Below are 14,825 nucleotides of genomic sequence, written 5' to 3'. Positions count from 1 at the left end.
TGAGGATATCTTAAGGGATAACATTTGTTAGGTTAAAGTTCTTTGATATACCAGAAGCAAAGTAACAACAACATAGTGATTATGTCTCTGAAATCTAGGTTATATTCATATCCCATATCAATTATTGAGTCATATCTCAAAATGGGAGCAATGAACCCACAACCATAAAATGACTTTTACGTCACAGAAGAGACCACTATCTCTTAATCTAAGTCCCCAGAACCTGGTTCTAAACTCCATGATATCCCCACTTGTCTTGGATAAAGAGAGGTAATATGATATGGAGAGAAGAGGTCTAGATTCAGAGAAGAGATTCTCGTGGTTTGGCTTTTTACCTGCCTTCAATTATTTACATAATTTGGGGCACTGAACTACGCAGGGCTTGGTGTTTTCACTTGTATAATTAATGAAGGAATGATATTAAAAGTGCTGTCCAAGTATAAAATTATTTATTCTTATCCATATTTGACAGGAGTAAAGAATGTAGATAAGATGAATAGTGAGAAATAAGACTGAAAAGTTAGATAGAGACCTGATTTTACAGGTATTTCATTACCATCCAAGGGATTTGAGACTTAATTTAACAGGTGATAGGGAGATGTGGAGGACTTTTGAGTGTGAGTAGAATGTAGAAAAAGCTGTCTTCCTAATGCCAAACTAATAGCTATGAGCAGAATGACTTAAAGAAGCATGAGATTGCTCTTGGGGAACAATTAGGAGGATCTGCAATAATCCAGACAACAGATTAATAAAAACAAATAGGAAGCAAGAAACAGATAGGAAACACTGCAACAGAAGAATCCAAAGTTTGACTCCTGAATGTTGACCAGGGGTATGTGGTAGAAAGGAAGGGACAAGAAGTTTCAGATAACCCTAGGTCTTCTGCCATCAAAAAACTGAGACATTTGTGATGATACTGCAAGATATAGGGAATCAGAAGGAAAAGTTCATGTTGGAGATGGGAGGCAACAAATAGTCTACATCAGACATATCCCATATCAGCAGTTGTGCCAAGAGAGGTCGATTTTCATTTAGTACAAGTCAAAGAAGCAAGAACACATAAAGAGAGAGGGTTCCAGAAAATTCCATTTAGGGTGATTGGTGTAATTTAAAGTCTGGTATGTTTTCAAAAGAAATTAGAGTTTCACTGAGATAACCCAAATGTCAGTGCTAGAAAGGCTGTTCTGTCTGGATGTCTGGAATAAAACACAAAATGGTTCAATTTCATTGTGGTAGGAGGTCTTCAGTAGAGTATCTCAGGAATTTTTCCTTGATTATGTGGTTTAATATTTTTAATCAATGACTTAGAGATATAGATGCCAGATTCACCAAATTTTCAGATGACAAACATTGGAGGGAAAACTAACATGCAGGATGACATAAAGGACAAAACATTATTGGGCTGTCTCAAGATGAAATTGAATGAGAAGACATGTAAAGTCTTCCACTTGGAAACAAAATTTCTCATAAACATAATATATAGGAGTCATAGATAGAAACCAACTCTGAAAAAGAAAGTTTAGGCATGACCATATTGCTCTTCTATTCAATGAATTCTACTGGTTCCCTACTGTCATTAGGGAATTAAGTATAAAGTTTTCTGTTTAGTATCCAAAGCCATTCATTCTCTATCCACTCCTACCTCTGTAGTTTTCTTAAACCTTGGAAGCAGTCCTCAAATCTAATGCTGTACTGGACTAGATTAGGAGGTTTATAGCTTCTAGAAAGAGGGAGGTGTTAATCCTCTTTGCTTTTTGAAAACAAATGTGGTGTATTGTGTTCAGTTCCAGTCAATACAGTTCAACAAGAATATTAAAAAGATAGTGTCCAGAGATGAGCAACTTGTCATATGAGGATTCTTTGAAGGAATTGGGAATCTTTTACCTGGACATAAAAAGATTTTTCAGAGACATAATACTACATTCATAAGTATTTGACTTGTAGGGATTAGAAATGTTTTTCTGGTTCCAGTGGGTATACCTAGGGTCATCTGTTAGAAGCTGCAAAGAGTCTCATTTATACTTGTTACCAGGAAAGAAAGAAAAAAAAAACTTGTAAAAATAATTAAAGTAATTCAAAAGTGTAATAACCTAGATTGAGAAATAGTGGGTTCCCTTTCACTGGTTGTCTTCAGGTAGATGCTGGACAGCCAGTTTTCCTGAATGTTACCATGGGGATTCCTTTCAGATAGAAGTTTCATTAGATAGTCATTTTGGTGACTTTTAGCTCTCAAACCCTGAGGTTTTTGTAATGCTGAGTAAGCCTAATTTGCCAGAACTGGAAAATTGTAGTATTTTTTCCCCAGGATGGAACCTAGTTCAACTTATCAGCAAAAAGTCCCTAGCTGGGGGCAGCTGGGTAGCTTAGTGGATTGAGGGCTATGCCTAGAGACAGGAGGTCCTAGATTCAAATCTGACTTCAGACACTACCCAGCTGTGTGACCCTGGGCAAGTCACTTAACCCCCATTGACTAACCCTTACCACTCTTCTGCCTTGGAATCAATATGTAGTATTAATTCCAAGAAGGAAGTTAAGGGTTTAAAAAATGTCCCCAGCTGAAATTATTAGGAGAATTTTCTTACAAAAATTCATTCCTGGTTTTTTTAAATCATGGAAAAAAGTGAATCATTCTAGAATTTTCTCCTTCCGTCATTTTTTTCATGACCATGTCTCTTTTGATATATGCTAATGAAAGCAATGTGTTCAAAGATGGCTGTAGTACTCCAGCACTTTCAACAGAGAAAATACTTTGAGTTATTTTACAATTTGCCTAAACACTCTTTGTTTGAGCAGTTTCATATCTTTGCAATTTGATTGGCCAGAATTTAGACTTTTAACTGAAGCCATAAAACAGGAAAATCACAAATAAAAGTCTAATGACCTTCACTCACTTTTTTTCATCCCTGACCAATGTATATCACTAACATATTCATCAAGAACCTCAAATATAAATAAGTTGAATAGTAGGAGGACATAGACCACCATTAGTAAAAGTAAAGAGATAGATAGATGGATGGATGGAAAGAGAGAGAGAGAGAGAGAAGTAGATAAATGAAAATAAATGAATGAATTCTTCAGAATGAAAGAAAAATACGTAAATGAAAAATATAATTCTCTCTATGTCAGTCAAATTCCCTATCATGACTAAATCATTTGCATTATTCTCAATCCTCCCCTTCCTAACTTTTGGTGACAATACATTGGCAGATTCAGGTGTTAAAATTCTCCCATTCTAGCATTTGAAGAAGTCTTATTTCAGAACTTTGCTGTCAGAAAATTTTTCACAAAAAATGAAAGTAACATTTAGAAAATCATGAAAACATGTCAATGGTCCCTCAATCATCCTGTTTCTCTGAAGAATCATAAGAGAAAGAAATGTGGACACTTTTATCATCTTGTTTTTATTACTGAAATATTGTCCAAATGACATAATTTTCTTCTGTTCACTCTAAGAAGTTATTTATAGATAACATCAAATTACTAGGATGTTTGTTGACACAGAAGATATCTTGGGGAAGGGTAGAGTCAAGATAGTAGCATAGAGCCAGCAAATGTTTAGGCCTCTGATAACCCTTCCTTACCAAATGCAAAATAAATGCTCCTAGGGGACTGAAAAATCAAACCCAACAACAAGACAGAACAAAGGAACCCTCCTGCTGGACTCAATGTAAAAGGTATGCCCCCTAAAGCCTGAATTCGAGAACACTCTGGATTAAGGGGAAGGAAGAAGGGAGATCCTGGGACTCCTCCCCCACGTAGACTGCAAAGCCCCAAGTGGCAACTGGAACTTCTGAGCAGGCAAAGGCACTGGTCTGGAGAGAGTACCTTGTGGGCAAAGCTGTGCCAATGCTCTGAGTGTCCAACACAGTCAGTGGAGAAGCAGACAGAAATGCAGAGCGCAGAGTGGGATGCATAGTTGCAACAGAGGAGACACTCCATATTGACCCTCCCTTCCTGAGGTTTTGGTCTCAGGGCTTATCCATCAACCCAGCAGGGCCTAATCCAATCAATGGGTCCAGAGGACAGGGAAGCTCAAGCTGCAAAAACCCTCCTCCACAAGCTCCAACACCCCTCCCCCACAGACTGCACTTAGAGACTACTGACAAAACTCCAAGGATGAAAGCAGAAAGAAAAGACTAAAAGCACAAAAAATTTAGAGGAACAAGAGATCAGGCAACAGCAGGAAGTAAAGAAGGGGTAAATGTGAGCAAACAACAGAAAAAGAAAAAACAAATTACAATCAACAGCTTCTATACGAGCAATGAACAAACAGTAAATGGAACAGAGAAGGATGAAGGACCGCCAAGTAAAAAACAAACAAAACAAAACAAAACAAAACAAAAAACAAACAGAAAAACAACAACAGAAAATGCAGTGAATGGGATACTGACACTGAAAGAACTCTAAATACAATTCAAAACATAATTAATAGGGGGTGAAGACAACTGGGAAAAGAACTTAAAAACTAAGATAAGTCATCTGGAAACAGAGGCACTTGAACTAAAACAAGAAAATAGTGTCTTGAAAGCCAAAATCAAGCAGCTTAAAAATGAGGCAAAGAAGATGAAAGATGACCTCCAAAGAAAATCAGACCACAAGAAGAAGGAAGACCAAAAAGCCAGGGATGAAATCCAGTCTTTAAGAACCAGAATACAACAACTAGAATCAGGTGACTTCACAAGGGAGCAGGACACTATAAAACAAAATTTAAAAATGAAAAAGTTGAGGAAAATATGAAGCATTTCATTCACAAAACAGAAGATTTAGAAAATAGGCCCAGGAGAGACAACTTAAGAATCATTGGTCTACCAGAAGACCATGACAAAAGAAAAAGTCTGGACTTCATCCTACAGGAAATTAACCAAGAAAACTGCCCTGATATGCTAGAACAAGAAAGAACAGTAGAGATTGAAAGAATCCATAGATCACCTCCTGTATTTAATCCCCAACTGACAACTCCCAGGAATGTTATTGCCAAATTCAAGAATTAACAGAGCAAGGAAAAATATTACAAGTTGCCAAGAAGAAGTCATTCAGATACCATGGAATCACAGTGAGCATAACACAGGATGTGGCTGCATCCACTCTGAAGGACCGAAAGGCATGGAATATGAGATTCCAGAAAGTAAGGGAACTAGGTCTACAACCAAGAATCAATTACCCATCAAAACTGATGATATTCTTACAGGGGAAAGTATGATCATTTAGCAAAATAGAAGAATTCCAAACATTTGTAAAGAAAAGACCAGACATGAACAAAATTTGATGCCCAAGCACAGAACTCAAGAGAATGATCTCAGGGTAATTAAAAAAGAGGGGGAAAAAGATAAACAAAACAAAAGAAAAAAAAACCATTTTTTTTTAAGAAACCCAGTGAGTTAAAATGATATGTATCTCTATAAGAAAAGAGGTCATTGGTAACTCTTAAAAACTGTTGCTATCACCTGGGCAGCTAGAAGAATTATACTTAGAGGGAACAGTGACAAACTTTATAGGATGAAATGCCAAGACATAAATATGTATATAGATATACATATGCATAAATACATATATATATATGTGTGTGTGTGTGTGTGTGTGTGTGTGTGTGTGTGTGTATGACTAGAGATAAAAAGAGGTTAATACTAAAAGAAATGGGAAAAGAAACAAAGAAACAAAAGGGGGTATATCTCTGTGTCACAAAGAAGGTCATGGTGGGAGGGATGAGAACATCAATACACCAGAAGAGTAAAGAGGTTGGAGAGAGGAAATATTCAACTCTTATGTTTATTGAAATTAACTCAAAGAGGGAAGAACAATCGAATCCATTGGGGCAGAGAATAGATTTGCACCCTATAGGGAAGTAGAATGGTAACAAACAGACTGGTAAGGAGGGAAGAAGTAAAAGGGAGGGAGAGGGTGGATGGTAGTTTAAAAAGACTATAAAGAAAATAAGGGGGGGAACAAAAAGGGCGGGGATAGAAAAGGAAGTAAAATTAAAATAAGGGTGGGAATTAGGGGGACTGATTAAAAGTGAAACATTGGTGTAGAAGGAAATAATGAAAGAAGAAAAGGCAGGACTAGAAATATAAATCAAAATGCTGGGAAATACACAGCTGGTAATCATAACTCTCAATGTGAATGGAATGAATTCATCCATAAAATGCAAGCAAATAGCAGAGTGAATTAGAATCCAAAATCCTAGCATATGCTCTCTATAAGAAACACACATGAGGAAGGTAGATACACATAGGGTAAAAGTAAGAGGATGGAGCCAAATCTATTGGGCATCAACTGATAAAAAGAAGGCAGGAGTCACAATCATGATATCTGACAAGCCCAAAGTAAAAAGAGATCTAGTTAAAAGAGATAGGGAAGGTAATTTATAAAAGGCAGTGTAGACAATGAGGAAATATCAGTACTCAACGTGTATGAACCAAATGGCATAGCATCCAAATTTCTAAAAGAGAAACTAGAGGAGCTTAAGGATGAAATAGATAGAAAAACTATACTAGTGTGAGACCTGAATATTCCTCTATCAGAATGAGATAAATAGAACCAAATAAAAATGAGAAAGAGGTAAGATAAGTTAATGAAATCTTAGAAAAATTAGAGTTAGTAGATAGGTGGAGAAAAATATATAGCAACAAAAAAGAAATACACCTTCTTTTCAGCAGCACTTGCTACATTCACAAAGATTGACCATATATTAGAGTATAAAAGCATTGCAAACAAGTAGAAAAGATCAGAAATAATAAATGCAACCTTCTTAGATCACATTGCAATGAAAATAATAATTTGTATGGGCACATGGAGAGACAAATCAAAAATTAATTGGAAATTAAGCAATATGATTCTTCAAAATCGGTTAAAGAATAAATCATAGAAACAATTAATAATTTCATTGAAGAAAAGGACAATGATGAGACATCCTTTCAGAATCCATGGGATGCAGCCAAATCAGTACTCAGGGGGAAATTTATATCCTTGAATTCATATATTAACAAATTGGAGAGGGCAGAGTTCAATGAATTGGGCCTGCAAATTAAAAAACTAGAAAGTGAAAAAATTAAAAATCCTCAGATGAAGACTAAATTAGAGATCCTAAAGATCATAAGAGAAATTAATAAAATTGGAAGTCAAAGAACTATTGATTTAATAAATAAGACTGGAAGCTGGTACTTTGAAAAAAGAAATAAAATAGACAAAGTATTGGTCAATCTAATTTTTAAAAAGGAAAGAAGAAAACCAAATTGACAGTATCCAAGATGAAAAGGGAGATCTCACCTCTAATGAAGAGAAAATTAAGGTAACCATCAAAAATTATTACGCCCAATTATATGATAATAAACATGCTAATCTAGGTGATATGGATGAATATTTACAAAAATATAAATTGCCTAGACTAACAGAGGAAGAAATTGACTACTTAAACAACCCCATATCAGAAAAGGAAATTAAACAAGCCATCAAAGAGCTCCTTAAGAAAAAAATTCTCAGGTCCAGATGGATTCACAAATTAATTCTATCAAATATTCAAAGAACAACTAATCCCAATATTATATAAACTATTTGACAGAATAAGCAAAGAGGGAGTTCTACCAAATTCCTTTTATGAAACAAATATGGTACTGATTCCAAAGCCAGGCAGGTCAAAAACATAGAAAGAAAATTATAGATCAATCTCCTTAATTAATATAGATGCAAAATTCTTAAATATAATACTAGCAAAAAGACTCCAGCAAGTGATCATGAAGGTTATTCACTATGACCAGGTAGGATTCATACCAGGACCTGTAGGAAAGCATACTAGTTTCCACTTTAATTTATTTGAGTCTTTATTTGGAGATTTTGATTTTTTTATGAGCATTCTCTTACAATAATGATCACCAGGGAAGTAAGTTTTGCATGATAAAACATATAACCCAGGTCAAATTGTTTATTGTCTCTGTTAGGGCAGAGAGAAGGGAAGGAAAGAATTAGTTTGGATCTTATAATTTCCAAAAGTGTTTGCTGAAAACTATTATATGTAATTGGGAAAATAAAATATTAAAAAAATTAAGTAGTCCACAGTCCAAAAAAATAACATCTTGAAGCAATTTCAGAGAACAATTATTTTAACATCTTCATTTTACTGATGATGAAATTCAGGTTAATTTGTTAATTGACTTGACCAAGCTCAGACTTTGTAAACCAAAGTAACCAAAGAATATTAATTTGAGACTAGTTCTATCTGATTCTAGAGCCAATCACTAGTACTACTATTGCTACTGCTGCTGCTGCTGCTATTACCACTACTACTACTACTACTACTACTACTACTACTACTACTACTATTAATACTACTACTAGTAGTAAGTAAAAAGCCTTATTCCAGTGTTTCATCCTGATATGAAGGAAAAACTAATTTATTGATCCCTCTGTTAAACTGATGTTAAAGAGAGACTCTGACAGGTCACGTTAATATGGAAAGACTAAAAATTAGCCTGCTAATGGATTGCCTTATGAAAACAATTTGAGAAACATTTTAACAAAGGGTAGGCCATCAAGTGATCAACATTATTATTTTATTTATTGGACCACAGGAACTCACGAAGTCATGTGCTAAGTAAGGTTTGCCATAGATTTCTAGTCAATAGAATTCCAACAATTACATCATATTTCTTTTTAACTACTACCAAAAATATGAGTGAGAGAGAGAGCCAGGCCCTGGTACAAGCTCAGTTCCTGAGGTCCCTAGAAAGTTTGTCGTCTTTAGGTTAGGGAGGGAGAAATGGTATTGTCCTCCCTGATAGGAATATAACTTAGAATTCTGATCATTTGAGAAGAAAATTTGTATGCATTATTGTGGGGCAGGATAATGTGCCTTGGTTCCATTCAGTTACACCTAGAAAAAATGGTATATCCACCAGAGAGTATAGCTTTATTCTTTGTAGAATAACTAATTCCTTTCCCTCCAAAAAAATCCAAGGAAGATGTAAAAGAGAAGTTATCCCCAGAAGAGGAATGATACCTTTGGAGATGGAAGATGAGCATGACAAACATAGCAAAGGACCACAAAATGTAGCAATTCCTGGTCAGAGGCTGATACATGGAAGAAAGCGTGGCTCTCAGATCTTGCCACTGATTCAAAATCCCAATCATTCCACCTTACTTATGATCCTCTAATCTTAATAGTCAAACATACTGGTTTAAACATAGAGGTAATGGAGGTGAAGGATGGGATGAAAGGGCAGGGATAAAAAAGCCATTGTAGAGGTAAAATAAAACTACAGAGAAAAAGCAACTCAGACATTTGGATAGCATTCTAATAAGCCTTCCTATATTGAGATGAAATTAGAACCCACCAAAAGAAGAATTAGAATACTGCTCTATCACACCTCAAGTCCCATAATTACTTAAAGCCTCTGCCATAGATTTTGCTTTTCAAACCTTTAATAATCTTCTTTACCAGCCCATTTATTATCCCCAATTTCTCTGCATCCCTCTTCATTTATGAAGCTCATTCTATACCATGCTACCCTCCTTTTATAACCAAGCTCTTTCTTTTGGTTTCCTAGCCTGATCATATTCAAGCTGCCTCTTTCTCATTAAAGTTGTGGCATGTCTGTGCTCCCAATCATAGTTCTTTACTGATTGTTGTCTACTTCTTTATCCATTCTTGGTGACTGAATAGCTTCCATAGTTCCCCTTAATTTGCTTTCTCTTTCCCACCTTTGTGTCTTTTTAACGGCCTCCCCCATGCTTGAAAGAATTCCCACCATCCATTATTGACTATACACATTTGAATCTTTTTTTTTTTTTTAAGGATCAGTGGTATAGTGGAAGGAGGGCTGAACATGGAGTGGTAGCAGACCCAGCTCTATTACTTATTCAGGACCTTAGAAAAGTCATATAACTATTGTGCATCTTGGTTTCCTCAATGGTATAATTAAGTAGTTATATTAGATAAACTGTATAATCACTTCCAAAGTTAGATTGCATTTATATACATTTCGTAAATTTCTTTCCAAAGAAATGGCTTGATAGCAAACTCCAAAGTTAAATAAAAAGAAAGATGATTAATTAATATCAGCAAAAATATCTAAACTTCTCTTCTATGATATTCTGCTGTTCCTATCTTTAAAAAGCTACTGTTTTTGACACCCAGTTAAAATCCTCAATTCTGTAGGATACTTTTCCTGGTCCCCCTCAATTCTTTTTTTTTTAATAATATTTTATTTGATCATTTCCAAGCATTATTCATTAAAGACAAAGATCATTTTCTTTTTCTCCCCCCCACGTCCCATAGCTGACACGTGGTCCCACTGGGTGTCACTCCCCCTCAATTCTAATTTATTTATTGTATTCAATTTACCCATATTTTCCTTGTTCACACATATTTATTTACATGCTATCTCCACCATTGGACTGTTAGCTCCTTGATAGCAAGCATTACCTTTTAAAAAACTTTTCTTTATTTGCCCAGCTCTTAGTAGAATACTTGACATATTCTAACTATTTAATAATTATCAAATGATGGATTCATGACTGATCTAGGTATTGTATTATTTAGACTGATGGGCAGAACCAAGACACCACCAAATAAAGTAGGAAATGATTATTTGGTCAATAGTATAAGGATAAGAAAACATAGGTACAGTGATGGTGATTCATTAGCATAGGAAATTCTTTTTCAGGAAGAGCATTTTTCTAGTTCAGATGTATGCTGCTGTGCATTTTATAGATTTAGAGTACCCAAGGGCAGTAAAAAAGTTAGATGTCTTACCGAGGTCAACCCCAATCCAACTGATAGGTATGATAAATAGGATTGAAATATTGCCTTACTCACTATAGGACCAAGTCTCTACCCATTATACTTCACTGTCTTTCCATCAGTTGATATTGAAAATTATTAGCCCAGAATATTACTTGCTTACAGAGTCCAAATATCCTGATTAATTTTTTGTGCCAGGCTTATCCCAAGCTTCCTGGTGGGGATGCACTTGAAGCTATTAAATAGTACCCTGTTGTGTTTTTTTTTTCCTGGCATGTAATTTAGTTGCTTGTGCTATGACTCTTTCCACATCTATTATTGGGAGCAAGGAAATTTAATGGGATTTCAAATTAGAAAATAATAGGAATTAAGTCCCTGTCTTGGTTTCATTAGGTATTTAAAAGAGAGGATGACAGTGATCTTTATAGAATCTAAATATTGCCCCAAACTTTTTCATTACTTTCTAAGAAAAAAAAAATCATCTAACTCCTGCTTGAAACCTTCCATTGACAGAGTTCACTGCTTTGTGAGATGTACCATTACACCATTGGACTCTTAATTGTAATAGAGTTCTTATATGACACTGAAATTTACTAATCAATGATTTCTACACATTTGGTCATGCTTCATGTCTGAAAGCAACAGGGAATAAACGTCCTTCCTCTCCTACATGGATCTTGTCATATTTGAGGACAATAGTATGACTACATTGAATTTTTTCCTCTCTCAGATGAAGCATTTCTAAGTTGTTATTTTTTTAAACTCATGTCACTATTTCTCTTTGCCCTTCTGATGTCTTTCCTGATTCACTCTCTTTTGAAAAGACCCAACTCAAAATATGGTCTTAAATTTTATTTTAATGGTATACATTTTGTCTAATCAATTCAGGAAGCAGTGGTGAAGTGAATTCTCATTTAAGTAAGGAGAAGGAGATCTATGTTCTAGGTCCAGGACTGGAATGAACTAGTAGTGTGACCTTCAACAAGCCACTTAAGCTGTCTGTTGCTCTACTTTCTGAGTATGGATAATATTCATATTTTATGATTAGCAAACACTCTTACTCTCCCAAAACCAGGGACACTGAATCCTGAGCTGCCTAAGAGTATAACTAAGTCCCTCTTGAGTAATTCTTGTTTCTTATACCCTAATACCTATTCACTTCAAACTTAGTGTCCAATGTCCCATTTCAGTTCTACTCCTCCAAACACATTTGTACTATGTCCTCTTTTTAAAAATAATTTATTTTTAACAATTCTTTTATTTTTGAATTCCAATTATATTCTTCCCTTATCTCCCCATTGAGAAGGCAAGCAATATGATAATGAGTATTTATGTGAAATCATTCCAAATATATTTTCACATAAGCTATGTCAAAAAAGCAAGAAAAATAAATGAAAATCATATACTTCAATTTGCATTCAAAGTTCTCCAGTTCTCTCTCTGGAGGTGAATAGCATTTTTCATAATGACTCCTTCAGAACTTTCTTGGACCATTTTATTGATCACAGTAGCTAAGTCTTTCACAGTTGATCATCTTTAAAATACTGTTATTGTTATGTACAATAATCTCTTGATTCTCCTTACTTTACTCAAATCTAGGGCTCCCCAGATTTTCTGAAACCAGCCTGTTCATCATTTTTTATACCACAGTAGTATTCCATGCCTATCATACCACAACTTGTTCAGTCATTCCATAATTGATGGACATCCCTTCTTTGACACCATAAAAATATTATAAACATTTTTTGTACATTTAGGTTCTTTCATTTGGGGTACGCACAATTTTATGGCCATTTAGGCATAGTTCCAAGTGGTTTGCTACTATGATTGGATCAGTTCATAGCTCTATCAAAGAAGCATTAGTGCCCCTATTTTTCCACATCCTCTCCAGCATTTTTAATTTTCCTTTCTGTAATGTTAGACCATCTGATATTTGTGAGATGATGTTTCAGACTGATTTACCCTGAACTTCAATTAAGTGATTTAAAGCATTTTTTCACATAACTATAATTAGCTTTGATTTCTTCTTCTGAAAACTGTTGATATCCTTTGGCCATTTATTGATTAAGGAATGTCTCTTTTTGTTGTTGTTGTTAATTTCAAACAATTCCCAATATAAATGAGGCCTTTATCAGAGAAACCTGATGTACATTATTTTACTATCACTTTATTTTCTATGGGAACTTCTTGCAAAACATACTTCCCCTGTTTATTTTTTTAATTAGGTCTAATTTTGCTATTGCTGTATGTGAGATCATAATTGCTACTTTTGCTTTTTTAATTTAGCTCAAGTATAATACATTCTGTTCCAGCCCCATATTTTAGCCCTATGTGTCAGTTTGTGTTTGTTTTGTAAACATGTTGTTGGGTTCTGGTTTCTAATCCATTCTGCTATCTATGTTCATTTTATGAGTGAATTCATCCCATTTATATTGACATTCATAATTATTGTGTATTTCCCTCCTTATTTTCTTCTGCTTATCCTTCTCTTTTTCTTTTTTGCCTACCATATCCCTCTCCAAAAATCTACTTATATTTGACCATTGCTTCCTTTAATATACTATCTTTTTTATCACTCCCCCTTTCTTTTCTCTTAATTCCTTGTTAAGTAAGATATTCTTTCTCCTTTGAACCAATTCCAACAAAAATGAGGTTAAAACATTGTCAGGCATACCTACTATTTCCCCCAATCATGGAAACTCTATCTCTTTTATATTAAATAATTTTCCTTATTCTTCTTCTCCCTTTCCTCATTTTCCTGGTACAGTCCTCTTTCCCACCTCCTCAGTTTTTTAGATTATTATGGCATACTCATTTCATATTTTCCCCTTTATTTTTCTAGATTCTTTCTAACTGCTTTAAAAATAATAAAATTCTTAGGAATTACATGTACCATCTTCCCTGTTAGGTATTTAAAAGTTTAACCTTTTTGAGTTCCTTATGGTTTCCCTTTCATGTTTACCTTTTTATACTTGTCTTGAGACTTATGCTTGTGAACTTTAGATTACTCCACCCTACTTAATCTAACAAAATCAGGAATGTCTACACCCATACTTAAGGATTAAGTATCTAGGCTCATGATAGACATGTGCTAGTAAATGACAAATCAGAGACAAGTGACATCTCTGGGCTGTCCTAAGTCAAGCCTAAGATATCATTGGTACATGTGAGATGCAGGAAAGTGATGTAAAACAGTCTATATATTCCATGTCACTTCCTCTTTCTGGCTTCTTTGATGGTGAAGAGGTGGCTTGTGGCAGCTTGCTGAGCATGTCAGCATCTTGGCGTGGCAGCTGCTATTGTTCAAATTTAGCAGTGAGTTTTCCTTGATACAATACTGGAGGAAGCCTAGTAACCTAGTTCAGGTGAGGCTCTTCTCTGAGATCTCTCAGAGTTTAGGCTGATTTTTCTCTACTTTACCTTCCAAACACTATCTTCTTAGAGAAAGCTTCTAATCTTCAAGGACCTTGTGGTGGAGGACTTTGAACTCACCTGTCTCAGGCCAGGTGAGAGAAATCCTATACCTTTCCCTCTCTCTTCTCCTTGATTTCTTCCCTATATATTGATTAAACCACCATATATTTCCAAACTGATTTGGGTATTTTATTCGGGATATCCCCTGGAGACCAAAAATCAAACTTAGATTAGGTCACAACCCTAAATTATCCTTACATGCTTAAATGTTAAATTTCCTAGGAAGTTCTGTTCTTTCCATTAAAAAATTCTTGAAAGTCTTTTATTTCCTTAAATATTTTTTTTTACCTGAAAGATTGCATTTTGTTTTGCTAGGTAGGTTTTTATTTGTAGCCCTAACTCTGTTTCCTTCCAGAATATTATATTCCAGAACCTCTTCTTTTTTAACATGGAAACTGCTCAATCCTGTGTGTTCCTAACTATAGCTCCATGATATTTAAATAATTTCTTTCTGGATATTTTCTCTTTGATCTGGGATCTCTGAAAATTAGCTATAACATACATGTGAGTTTTCATTTTGAGATTCCTTTCAGATTCTTTCAAATTCTGTTTTATTCTGGATCTAAAACACAAGGGTTCCATGGTGATTTTTTTGAAATTTCTAGGCTCTTTTTAT

The sequence above is a fragment of the Monodelphis domestica genome, chromosome 6, assembly GCF_027887165.1.
Source record: "Monodelphis domestica isolate mMonDom1 chromosome 6, mMonDom1.pri, whole genome shotgun sequence".
NCBI classification, from domain to species: domain Eukaryota; kingdom Metazoa; phylum Chordata; class Mammalia; order Didelphimorphia; family Didelphidae; genus Monodelphis; species Monodelphis domestica.
The sequence above is the reverse complement of the archived record's forward strand: the minus strand, read 5'-3'. Positions refer to the sequence as shown.